At 39.4% G+C, this 12,536-nt stretch overlaps 1 protein-coding gene across 2 annotated transcripts in view; it reads right to left on the bottom strand.

Annotated features, from left to right (window-relative positions):
• FRRS1 (ferric chelate reductase 1) overlaps positions 1-1,417 on the bottom strand; it is a 67,784-nt gene extending 66,367 nt beyond the window's left edge. For both annotated transcript variants that reach the window (XR_013413603.1, XM_028844175.2), the window contains exons 1-2: positions 1,239-1,417; positions 740-840 (exon numbers count right to left, since the gene is read on the bottom strand). The gene's annotated coding sequence lies outside the window, so the exon portion shown is untranslated. The remainder of the gene's footprint in view (positions 1-739; positions 841-1,238) is intronic.
• Between the last annotated feature and the right edge of the window lie 11,119 nt (positions 1,418-12,536).

The following is a 12,536-nucleotide window of genomic DNA, read 5'->3' as shown; positions in this document are numbered from 1 at the left end:
GGAAGGCTGAGGCAGGAGAATCGCTTGAACCCAGGAGGTGGAGGTTGGAGGTTGCAATGAGCAGAGATTGAGCCACGCACTCCAGCCTGGGTGACAGAGGGAGACTTTAACTCAAAAAGAGAGAGAGAGAGAGAGAAAGAGAGAGAGAGAGAGAGATGTCTTTGTTCTAAGAGACTGTCCTTTGCATTACTGTCCTTTGCATTACAGAATATATAAGCATCCCTAATCCTAGCTATGAAATCCCAAAAGCCCTCTTCTTCCCCATAGTGATAATAAAAAAATAAAAGGGCAACAACACATTTCCAAAGTTGTGACCAGAAGCAAGAATAATGCCTCATTCCACTCTGTAAGGCTTTGATTAGATAGATGACTCTGGGTCCTAATGGAACAAAGCATTTTGCTTTCGAAGAAAATAAATGCCAAGATAGAAAATAACTAGAACACTATCTCTTCCTAGTGAAGAATAGTGCAGCTTCTTCAAGTTGACACAAAACTTCAAAAGAAGCTTGACTTAAAATAAGTCTAAAAAGGCAGAGGTATGTAGTGAAAAGAGCATTAGATCATTCTGGAGAAATCACTTATCGTCTCTATTTTTGTTACCAGAACAGTAAAGATGAGGAGTTACAACCAGAACTGTGTATTCTCTAAGTTCCCATCCAAATTCTGAATGCAGGTTTCCCATGGACAAGAAGAGACAGAAAATAAGTCAGACTTTCTGGGCGGGTGTGGTGACCCGTACCTGTAGTCCCAGCTGTTCCAAGGGGCTGAGGCGGAGGAATCACTTGAGCCCAGGAGATTGCACCACTGCACTCCAACCTGGGTGACACAGCAAGATTCTGTCTTTAAAAAAAAAAAAAAAAAAGATTGAGAAAGATTGAGAGGCACTACATTCAATATATATTTTGTCAAGCACCTACTATATGGCAGATCCTGTGCTAGGCCCTACTTGTATAAAGTGGTTCCACATCTACACTAATATAGTGTGATTTCCTAGGTGGGTAATATATGAATAGATGATTGAGAGACTGATAATTACCTAATAGATAAATAACCTGATAAATACACAGTTCTCTTTGCTTTCCAGATATCTGACCTGAGCATACTCTTTGTCCAATATCCAAGAGTGTATGTTTTATGAAGGTGAGTTCATTTTGTACTTGCATAAGCACACATACTCTCACAGCTTCAACTATCATGTTGATATTAATAAACACCCAATATATAATTACAACACTTACCTTTTATATATTAGTAAATGCAAGTACTGTTTTCCTAATGGCTTTCAAGGCAGTTGAACATCTCTCCATTCAAAAACTGAATTCACTATATTTTCTCTTCTCTCAACATGTGCGGTAGATTGAATGATGGCCCCCAGAAAGATATCCACATCTAAATCTCTGGAACCTATGAATGTTACCTAATAGCAAAAAAGGACTTTGCAGATATTCTTAAATTAGGACCTTGAGATTAAAAAATTATTCTGGATTATCCAGGTGGGCCCTAAATGCAATCACAAGTGCCCTTAAGAAAGAAAGGCAGAGGGAGATTACACATGGTTGCAGTTTATGATAATCATCATTAAGAATAGGCGGCCAGGTGCGGTGCCTCATGCCTGTAATCCCAGCACTTTGGGAGGCCCAGGAGGGTGGATCACCTTAGGTTGGGAGTTTGAGACCAACCTGACCAACATGGAAAAACCCTACCTCTACTAAAAATACAAAATTAGCCTGGTCTGGTGGTGGGTGCCTGTAATCCCAGCTACTCCGGAGGCTGAGGCAGGAGAATCACTTGAAGCCTGGAGGCGGAGGTTGCAGTGAGCCTAGATCGCGCCATTGCACTCCAGCCTGGGTAACAAGAGCAAGATTCTGTCTCAAAAAAAAAAAAAAAAAAAACTGGAAGAGGCAAGAAAAAATTCTGAAAATTCTGCCCTAGAGTCTCTGGAGGAGTATGTTTTCACTGACACGTTAACTGTGGCCCAGTGATACTGTCTGTGAACTTCTGGCCTCCAGAAGTGTGAGAATTTAGTTTCTGTTGTATTAGCCACCAAGTTTATACCAATTTGTTACAGCAGCCTCAGGAAACTAGTAACTTCTCTTTCTAATTTCTCCTTGTTTATCAATCAGTGGTACCCATTCTTTTCAACACTCAAACTAAAACTAGAAATAATTTTCCATTTTTTATCCTTTTCATAGCTTATAGCTCTGAGTTTTTCGGCCAGGAGCCACAGCCCATTTATCAGTGGATTGTAAAATCTTTAATGAGTATACCCAAAAGAATTGAAAGCACAGTCTCAAAGAAAGATTTGTACACCCATGTTCATAGCAGCATTATTCACAATAGCTAAAACATGAAGGCAACCCAAGCGTCTAATAGAAAAATAAGTAAAATATAGTAAATATATACAATGAAACATTAGCCTTAAAAAAGAAATTCTGACATATGCTACATGAATGAGCCTTAAAGATAGTCACAGAAAGACAAATACTGTATGACTCCACTTACATAATGTTGTTAGAGGAGTCGAAATCATAAAGTAGAACAGTGGTTTCCTGAGGCTGGGGGGACAGAGAAATAGGGAATTGTTGTTTAACGGATAGTTTCAGTTTTACAAGATGAAAAGTGTTCTGGAAATGGATGGTGGTGATGATTACACAATATCATGAATGTGCTGAGTATCACTGAATTATACACTTAAAAAATGGTTAGGATGGTAAATGTTACGTTACGTGGATTTTACCACAATTTTAAAAAATCTTTAGTGAATCACCACCAAAAACATTTTAGTAAAATAGAAAAGAAAATGTCAGAGTGTGTTATATATGATAAGGGTAAATAAACTTTTTCTAATTGTATCTGTGAGTAGACATGTCCTGATTTATGAAATAAACTGGATGACAGCCCAAAATCTTGAAACAAACTGCTTTTAATATCTCATCAAGTCAATTATCAATCCATTTCTTCTTTCTCAATACTCACACGCAAGTGTTTTCCCCACTTATTGATTTTAAGCAGGGCGATGTGGTGCTGTGGAATCAGATGACCCAGGATTTGAAGATAAACTCCATCCCTAACTTTGTGACCTGGGTGTCTCTGAATCTGTTTCGTCAGAGTAAAATGAATATCATGTTACTCTCCTCATAATGCTGCTGTGAGGATTAATTGAGATAATAAATGTAAAGTGCTTAGTTCAATGCCTGCAGATAAAAATTGTTCGAGAAAAGATATGCACTATAATTATCTATGCTCTAAATCTTTAGACTATAGCGGTAACTTTCTAACTAATCTAACTTCATCTCTCATCAATCCCATCAACCGTGTCCACAATGGCCCAACCTCAGTTTAATCTTCCTAAAAGATTGCTTTTATCAATAATGTACTGTGATTTATCATGGTTTGTACAGTGATATCTGTACTCTGTCTGGCATTCAAAGCACTCCACAGTCACACTTTGAGCATTCTTACTGCATTTCCAGCTGGTACAGCTAACTCAGTCTATTAAACACTCATTTTCATCTTTTCCCCTTTGCTCATGCTGTTCCCTTATCTCCTTTCTTTTCTTTTTTTCAACTATCCAGACACTGTTGAGAATCTCCTTTCTTTCCACCTATTTAATACCAAACATTCTTCAAGGTTTAGCAAAAAAGTCACAATTTATCTATGGAATTTTCTGGCAATTTAAATTAATACTAGTTCTGCCATCTAAAAAATGACTTCATGCTTTCTGAAATCAAATTAACTCAGGCTGAAATCCCAGCTCTGCTCAATAATAGCTGGTTGACTTCAGGCAAGTTTCTTAACCCCCTAATTTTACTTTATTCACTTGTATAAAAAAGATGATACATAAGTGGGGTTGTTGTGATTATCTCATGACAGGATATTTCATCACACTAGCACTGGAGTGACCTCAAAGACTTGCTCATAACACAATCTTTAATGTCTTAAACACAATCTTTAATGTCTTATATCAAAGTGAGAAAATACACATTACATGAGTTGCCATTCCCACACTCGAGCAGCCATCATTGATTACTTGCAATACTCTTTATTACTGACCCTAGACATGGTGTCAGAACTCTTCTCAATCCACCAAACAGTCAATAACAATGGATGAAAATTCAGCCACTCTAAGCAATCACTGGGGCAGTCACCCTGTCATTACTTTCAACTTCCCTTTTTAGAAACTGGAAAAATAGATGCTAAATAGAAGGCCTTACCTTAATTTAAGTGGCAGAAACATAGAAAGCTCCTTCTTTTATTTTTTACCTCTCTTCAAATTCTATTTGAATGTCAGTTCATTTTAAAGCCAGATTTATTGACTATAATGAAAGAATGGCAGACATGTTTTATCCTCTTTAATTATGTAATTTTCTTTTGTGGCATTTTAATTAAGTACGAGACAATATTAATGCTTTGTGATTATGTGCCACAGAGATGGTAACACTGGTCAAAGTAAAAATATTAAAAGGTTGACTCAACTCTGCCAAATAATAAAATCTCTGTCAATTACCTATAGACATAACATAAAATCAAAAGTTGTGATAATGATCAGTGGCTTTTACTATTTCCCATCAGTTAGGGTCATACTACATTCAAATTTCTATCATTTCTCTTATTTAATCTATAAAGCAAATAAGAAATAAAAGTCAAGGAAAAGAGTAAAATAGCTCTTAGATCTTTTCAGTAATAACCTAATTTTTTTATTTACCAAATTTTAACAATAAAAAGGTACCATTTACTATAGAATTTTTGCTTTAGCAGCTCTTGAGCTACGTGACTTATTTAAATGTCATTTATTTACAGCATGGCTCAAGTGCCAATCTGTTAAGTGACAACCGTTAATATATACAAAAGTAAAGTAGTCTCAATACTGAAAGAAACTGTACTCTCACAAGCAGATTGAGAATAGATTTAATGATTGAGTAAAAAGTCAGTTTATTTTATTTTTTTTCTATTTTGTTTTCTTTTATTTATTTATTTATTTTTATTTTTATTTATTTATTTATTTTTGAGTTAGAGTTTTGCTCTTGTTGCACAGGCTGGAATGCAATGGCGTGATCTCAGCTCACTGCAACATCCGCCTTCTGGGTTCAAACAATTCTCCTGCCTCAGCCTCTCGAGTCACTGGGATTACAGGCACCTGCTACCATGCCCAGCTAATTTTTGTTATTTTTAGTAGAGACAGGGTTCGCCATGTTGGCCAGGCTGGTCTCAAACTCCTGACCTCAGGTGACCACCCGCCTCTGCCTCCCAAAGTGCTGGGATTACAGGCATGAGCCACTGTGCCCAGCCAAAAGTCAGTTTACTATGCACAAAATATTATATAGTCAGGGTAACGTTTATCATGAAAGCTGGTCGCTTATCTAACCATTTTTTTCAAGAATCCTTTTTCTCCACTGGGTAAACTTTCAAAGTTGTAGGATTTAAACTTTAACAAATATAAAGCATAAAGATAAATAAGACAAGGTCCACCTTTCAGGAGCTCCTAGTTTAGCAGGACAGACAGAAATCTAATTAAATCATCAGTGTAAATGGTGTGCCACTTGCTGTGGAAGATTGTATAAGAACGTATGGAAGCTGAGAAAGCAATTCCCAGATGCTTGCATGAGTCTGCACAGAGAAGAAAACACAAGATGGGTGTCTCCTAGCAGACTAGCAGGACAAGGGCATCCTAGACAGGAAAAATGAGACAAGAAACACCAGTTATTTCACAGAGGTATAAACAGCATCATGCATTTTGGGAATGGGAAATAATCCTAGAATATGAGTGAATCACAGGGAACATGAGTCCTACCCTTCAGCACACCAGAGGAAGCAGAAGTTTGTCTTACCCTATAGTGTCCCAAAGTTGAATGTAGGAGTAAAAGTCTTTAAAATTTCCATGAAAACTGACAGCAGATACCAAACATGGTATCCTGACAAGGCAACAATATCAAAACAAAAAGAGCAAATCTAAATTTGGTCATTAATCAAAGCAACCATTGGGAAGACATGCATGGAAATAAGTGGCCAAAATAAGGAACCCTGAGAACCAAGAACAGCTGGAGTAAGCAATAATGGAACAGGATAGAAGCGAGGGTCCAGATGCATTCTGGGATGGCACACAGAAGTCTTCAGTGACTTTTTATGCAACAGTGGGCTGGCCATGGACCAGTCAAAACCTCCTAATAAGATAAAATGTAATGAACAATAAATTAAAAAATTTTTAAATTAGAAAATAATGTTTTGAAGATAAAATGAACACTACCCATTCCACAAAATTCCCAGATTCTCCTAAAATGTTCAGTGCAATTTTTTTTGTCTTCTCCCTTCTTTTTTTTTTTTTTTTTTTTTTTTTAAGACAGGGTCTCACTCTGTCACCCAGGCTGGAGTGCAGTGGTGTGATCGCAGTTCACTGCAACCTCCGTTTCCCAGACTCAAGCCATCCTCCTGCCTCAGTCTCCTAAGTAGCTGGGATTACAGACGTGTGCCACCACACCCAGCTAATTTCTATATTTTTAGTAGAGATGGGCTTTTGCCATGTTGGCCAGGCTGGTCTCAAACTTATGGGCTCAAGTGATCCAACCACTCAGCCTCCTAAAGTGCTGGGATTACAGGTGTGAGCCACCAAGCCCGGCCTTTAAATTATTTTTTAATTCGATGGGTACTATATCTAGACATTTTTATTGTAAAAATTGAAACAGAGTAAATTTTAAAAGTAATTTACCACCCAATCCCAAATTATTTCCCAAAAAAACAATTATTGTTATCAGTGTGCTACCTCCTAAGCATTTGTGTTTTATGTACTTGCAAAAACATACAGCTTTGGTTTTGTAACATCAGTAGCATCATTCTCTGCATGTTACTCTTCATTTTTTTTCACGTAATGATATATTGTCAAAGAATAACTCAGAGACCTTTAATTATTTTGCATGCTTTTTATTTCTTACATGAGGAAGATAGACATTAGACTGTCAAGGGACAAAGGCAAAAAACAGGACTTATAAGAAAAATGGGAAAGCAAATAAAACTGTAGGCAGTCTGGGAATAGTGCACCCTTTTCTCCATTTTTGGTGTAAGCTCTTTCACCAGCAATTAGCTAAAAGACCACTCTGGACAGTCTGCCATTGAACAAGTTGGCTAGGGTCAATGGAGAAAATAATTTCAGTAGTTTATGGATTCTCCCGAAAACCTTGAGAGCCCTTGAGGAACTTACAGGAGCAGCTGTTTCTCTGTGAGGTCTGCTGTGTCTGTCCATTGTCTCCCTACCCCTACCTACTCTCCAAGAACTACTTCTGCACCATTTCCTGCATCCCAATTTCTTCATCTCCCCTAATACTCAGCACCACCAAGGTCAGGAACCTTAGGTTCTCTTTGTTTCCTCCTTCGAGGCTGCCCATTACGGACTATATATTTGTGATCTGCCAAAATTCATATGTTGAAAACCTAACTCCCAGTGGGATGGTATTATGAGGTAGAGGCTTTGGGAGGTAATTAGGTTTAGATAAGATCTCGAGGGTAGAGCCCCCAAGATGGGATTAGTGCCCTTACAAGAAGAGAAAGAGACGAGAGCTGTTCTATCCTGGCCATGTGATGATATGAGAAGGTGGCTGTCCACAAGCCAGGAAGCACTCCCTCATTAGACACTGAATCTGGCAGCACCTTGATCTTGGACTTCCCAGACTCCAGGACTGTGACCAATAAATGTTTCTTATTTAAGCCATTTAGCCTATGGTATTATTACAGCAGCCTAAACTGATGGAGACAGCCCCATTAGCTAAAATATCTTCACACCTATTCTCCTAAATATTTCTCTAATCTTTCCTCTCCTAGTTAGGTTTTCATCATTATTTGCCTAAAGAATTATAACAGTGTCCTAATTAGTTTTCCTGCTTCTCAATTTTTTCCCCTTCAAATCCATCCTCTGTCCAGCTGTCAGATCTACTTACCCAGAAATTGAAATAAGACTATACCCACTCATCAGCTTAAAATCTTTAATAGGTCCCAGGGGCCTAATGAACATTATGCATTAAAACCTTGTTAAAATGGCAAAGCCTTCCAAGAACTGGGTCTCCAATCTCATCTTTCCACAGTCCCTGCCTCACATTTTATGCTCCAGTAACACTCAACTGCTTATAATCCATTGTGCTATTTTTTAAGCCAATGCCTCTCCTAATGCCATCCCCTTCGCCTGGAATTCAGACTCTCATCCATCCTTCTCTGTCAATGAAAGAGCCCAAATCAACAGTTAAAATAGTCACTCACATGTAGTAAGCTCTTTCCGGGAATTGGTATGGTTGTACAGGGTTTTCTGATCACTCACTCCTTCTTTTCCTTTAATTCTTTTTTCCTGATAGAAATCTTTCTCCAAAAAAAGGCAAAAAAAAAAAAAATTCTGTAAGAGCCTATAAATATTGAAACTATTGGAATAATCTAAAAACTCTCAGCCCATGTCTAGGAGAATTTGAAGGACTCAGTGTCATAGACAGTGTTCCCAAACTTGATCTTACAGAGCATCACCAGGATGGATTCAGTATCCAGGGTGCATGCATGAAGATGACACTGAAGTAGGCAGTAGAGAGAGGTAGGAAAAAATGAGGAAGACAGACTAGAAACGACTGAGAACTCCAAAATGCCCATTTGATGCTAGCTCTGCATGGACTGGGAGGCAACCTGAGAGGAAATAAATAATGTTTTCCACCATTCTCTGGGCTACACGAGTGTGCCTCAACACTGGCTAGTATTAAGATTGTTTTCTTAACAATGACAGCTGCAACCCTTCCAGACATCACAGGGCATTCAGAGGATTACATGCCTATTGTCACATAGATTCAATGCATCAAAGTGCTCACTTGCCACTGCAGCAGCAAAGCCAACTATATTCTTGTGTCCTTAACCTGCAATTTTACACTTAGCACCTCTTTGTATAACCAAAGTATGTGTGGATCATTTGCACCCACCTCCTGCCCTTTACTTCCTAACTTCTGCCTTTGAGATGCTATAGGATTTTGTTCTACCACTTTTCACATTAAAAAAAAAAAAAAAAAACCTAGTTAGCCAGGCTTTCGGGTTCATGCTTTCCATGTCTCTTCAACTATTCATTCCTCATTTATTCCATCTCCCTTGCACTTTTGGCACTACGAATGAACTTCTCTTTCCCTTTTGTCAATTCCTTTGTCATCCTCCAAAAGGTCATAAAATAAAAATATTCTGAGGTTGGAGGTCATCAAACTCATTGGCAAAACATGGAAAAACATGGCCCAGTGGAGGAAAGTATGGAGAAGTTTTGTTTTGCTTTAAGAGACAGGGTCTCACTCTGTCACCCAGGCTGGAGTGTGTAGCATGATCATAGCTCACTGCAGCCTCAAACTCCTGAGCTCAAGGGATCCTCCCACTTCAACCTCCTGAGTAGCTGGGACTACAGGCATGTGCCACTGTTACCAGATGGAAGGTCTTGCCTGTGAGTTGTCCAGGTTCTTGGCATGTTGAACAAAGAATTGAATAAAGTGCACACAGCAACAAAAGAAGCAATGAAGAGGAACAAAATAACAAAACAATGGAGTAACAATGGCACAGATTTATCGAAGAAGCAACAGTACAATTCACAGAGCGGGAGCAGGCTCAAGCAAGCAGCTCAAGAACCTCCCCCCCACCCCCGATTGCAATGGTCCCCAGGGTTTTTGTAAAGCTAAAAGAATTTCGTAACACCCCTAGGTGCTCTTTAGAAGCCTCCCATTGGTTACACCCCATGAAGGACTGGCCTGAGACCAACCAGAGGCTGAAGTGGAGACTTGGCCTGCAGTCAATTAGAAGCTGAAGTGGAAACTTCTGTCTCGTTATCACAGGAGTGCTGATGTGGCCTGTATGCTGCCTAATTTTGCCTAGAACTGTCTGCACCTGCTGTTCCTTTGCTTATGCCTTAACCCTTAGTTGCCCTAATTCCATATTCTGCCTCATTACCATGCCCAGCTGATTTATTTTTATTTTTTTAGAGCTAGGGTCTTGCTATGTTGCCCAGGCTGGTCTTGAACTCCTGGCCTCAAGTAATTCTCCTGTCTCAGCCTCCCAAAGAACTGGGATTACAGGCATTGAGTCACCGCACCCAGCCAAGAAGATTTTATGAACCCCATAGCTTAGTCCATCTACCTAACTACCTCAACACACACACATGCTCCACCTTCTCTCAGCAAATTAGATGAAATTAATGTTAGGCAGGAGTCCACTCCTTCAACTATCTACCTCCACCCCTGCAAGGTATTTATATCTACATCTAGTTTGTAAGAAAAAGATGTCCCTACTGCAGTTTCAGACCAACTTTTGCATCTATTTTCTTGCTATGATGACATAGTTGTTCCATCTACCTCTTCTATCTATCCTTGGGGAACTCAAGCACCAATCAAACTAAACTGCTTTCAATTCCCCAAATGTGCAAGCTCTATCATGCGTTGGTATCTTTGTTCACACTGCTCCCCTTCCTTCAATGACACCCTCCTAACCCCCACATTGAATGCTGCTCAACCCATGAGTCAGGGTCCAATTCAAAAATCATCTTCTCTATAAAGTCTTCCATGAAACTTCCAGTAGGATCAGCCATTCCTCCCTTGTTTCCCACTACACCCTGTGCACTCTCCATCCTGTCATCTATGACTTTTTCCTGCACTTATTGTTTTACATGTCTCCTCCCATTATTCTTTATATTTTTTAATTAAAAAAAAAATAGAGACAGGGTCTCATTAATGTTGCCCAGGCTGGTCTCAAACTCCTGACTCAAGTGATTCTCCCATCTTGGCCTCCCAAGACAACAGTAGTGCTCATACTACAGATGTGAGCCTCCATGACTAGCCCCATTATTTTTTTAAATGTAGAACATTTTTATATTGCCTTTATTTGCTTTTGTATTGATAGCAGTGTCTAGCACATAGTAGGCATTTAAATGCTGGTTGCATGAATGAATGATAAAACAAAAGAATATCCTTTACCAAAACAATACATGTATGATTTTTAAAAAGAGATAGAAGAATAGCACTTGACTTGTATGAACCTCACATTTTCCACAACCACCTCTCCAGTTCCCAAGTTTGGGAGCATAATAAGCAGCACTTGAGGCAGGGTCCTGTGGCTCATGCCTGTAATCTCAGCACTTTGGGAGACCAAAGAAGGGAACTGCTTGAGGCCAGAGGTTTGAGACCAGCCTGAACAACACAGCAAGACCCCTGACCCTGTCTCTACAAAAAAAAAAAAAAAGCAAATTAGCCAGCATGGTGGTGCATACCTGTAGTCCTAACACGGTAGAGGGATCACTTGAGCCCAAAAGTTTGAGGTTGCAGTGAGCTACGATCGCCACTGTACTCCAGCCTGGTTGACAGAGCAAGATCCTGTCTTGAAAAAAGCACTTGAGGGATAAAAAGAAGTAGAAATAAAAGCAAGTGATAGTGTGGGAATTAGACAAGCCAGTCATACAAATGACATGAATGGCATGTCCCTAATAAAAGTAACAAAAGCAGCATAAGACTGTGACACTGCACCTGGCCACATCCGCACATATGACTTGTGTAAGGTAGGGACGAAATGCTTCCTTAGGAGACTAAGAATTCAGACTTGCTAGTTTACTTTGCCTTGTTTTACCTTGGTAAAAAATCAAGATCTAATGATCTGATTTTTCTATTTCTTGGCAAATCTAGTTTGGCTTTTTTTTTTTTTTTAAGACAGGGTCTCACTCTGTTTCCAGGCTGGAGTGCAGTGGTGCAATCACAGCTCACTTGCAGCCTCGACCTCCTAGGCTTAAGCCATCCTCCCACCTCAGCCACCCAAGTAGCTGGGACTTAGGCACGCAGCACCATGCCCAGCTAATTTATTATTATTATTATTTGTAGAGACGAGGTCTTGCTATGTTGCCCAGACTGGTCCTGAACTCCTGGGCTCAAGCAATCCACCTGCCTCAGCCTCCCAAAGTGCTAGGATTACAGGTGTGAGCCACTGCATTCAGCCTAAATCTAGTTTGGCTTCTAGCATACTAAAAATCAGAGTTGGTTTTTTTTTCATATTCCAATCCTAGCCTGGTTTTGTTTCTCCTTCTTTCACCAGTCACCTGACACTCTCACTCCAGTCTCTTCCCTGTCATCAGCCAACAACAGGGCTGAGTACTGATCACACCAGTTATCTAGGTGCTTAGGAAAGCTGTTTGGTAACCAAACACTTTCAGCTGCCTTCTCCAGGTCTAAACAGCTAACAGACTGTTTTTTTGCTGTCCCTGAAGGGCCAAGTTTGCTCTTCTCTGCCCTATAATGAGGTATTTTAAGATGCTGGCAATAATTCTCTAAAACAGAGCATTGGATAAATTCTTGAATTGAATTACTGATAACTTTACCCCACTGAGGTCAAGGAAAGCAACAACCAGCACTATTTCTCTTAACGCTGATCAGCATGAAAAGTTGGTAAATGCAGAGATAGAAAACTTGAGAAAAATAGAACATGTTTTTCTCAAGACCATGTTATGTTAAAGTTTCTAGCCAAGGAAGAGGCCACATTTCTTTTTTTGTTTGTTTGTTCAGTCTCCATAT

This window comes from Macaca mulatta, chromosome 1 (genome assembly GCF_049350105.2).
Source record: "Macaca mulatta isolate MMU2019108-1 chromosome 1, T2T-MMU8v2.0, whole genome shotgun sequence".
NCBI lineage: Eukaryota > Metazoa > Chordata > Mammalia > Primates > Cercopithecidae > Macaca > Macaca mulatta.
The sequence above is the reverse complement of the archived record's forward strand: the minus strand, read 5'-3'. Positions and strand labels throughout refer to the sequence as shown.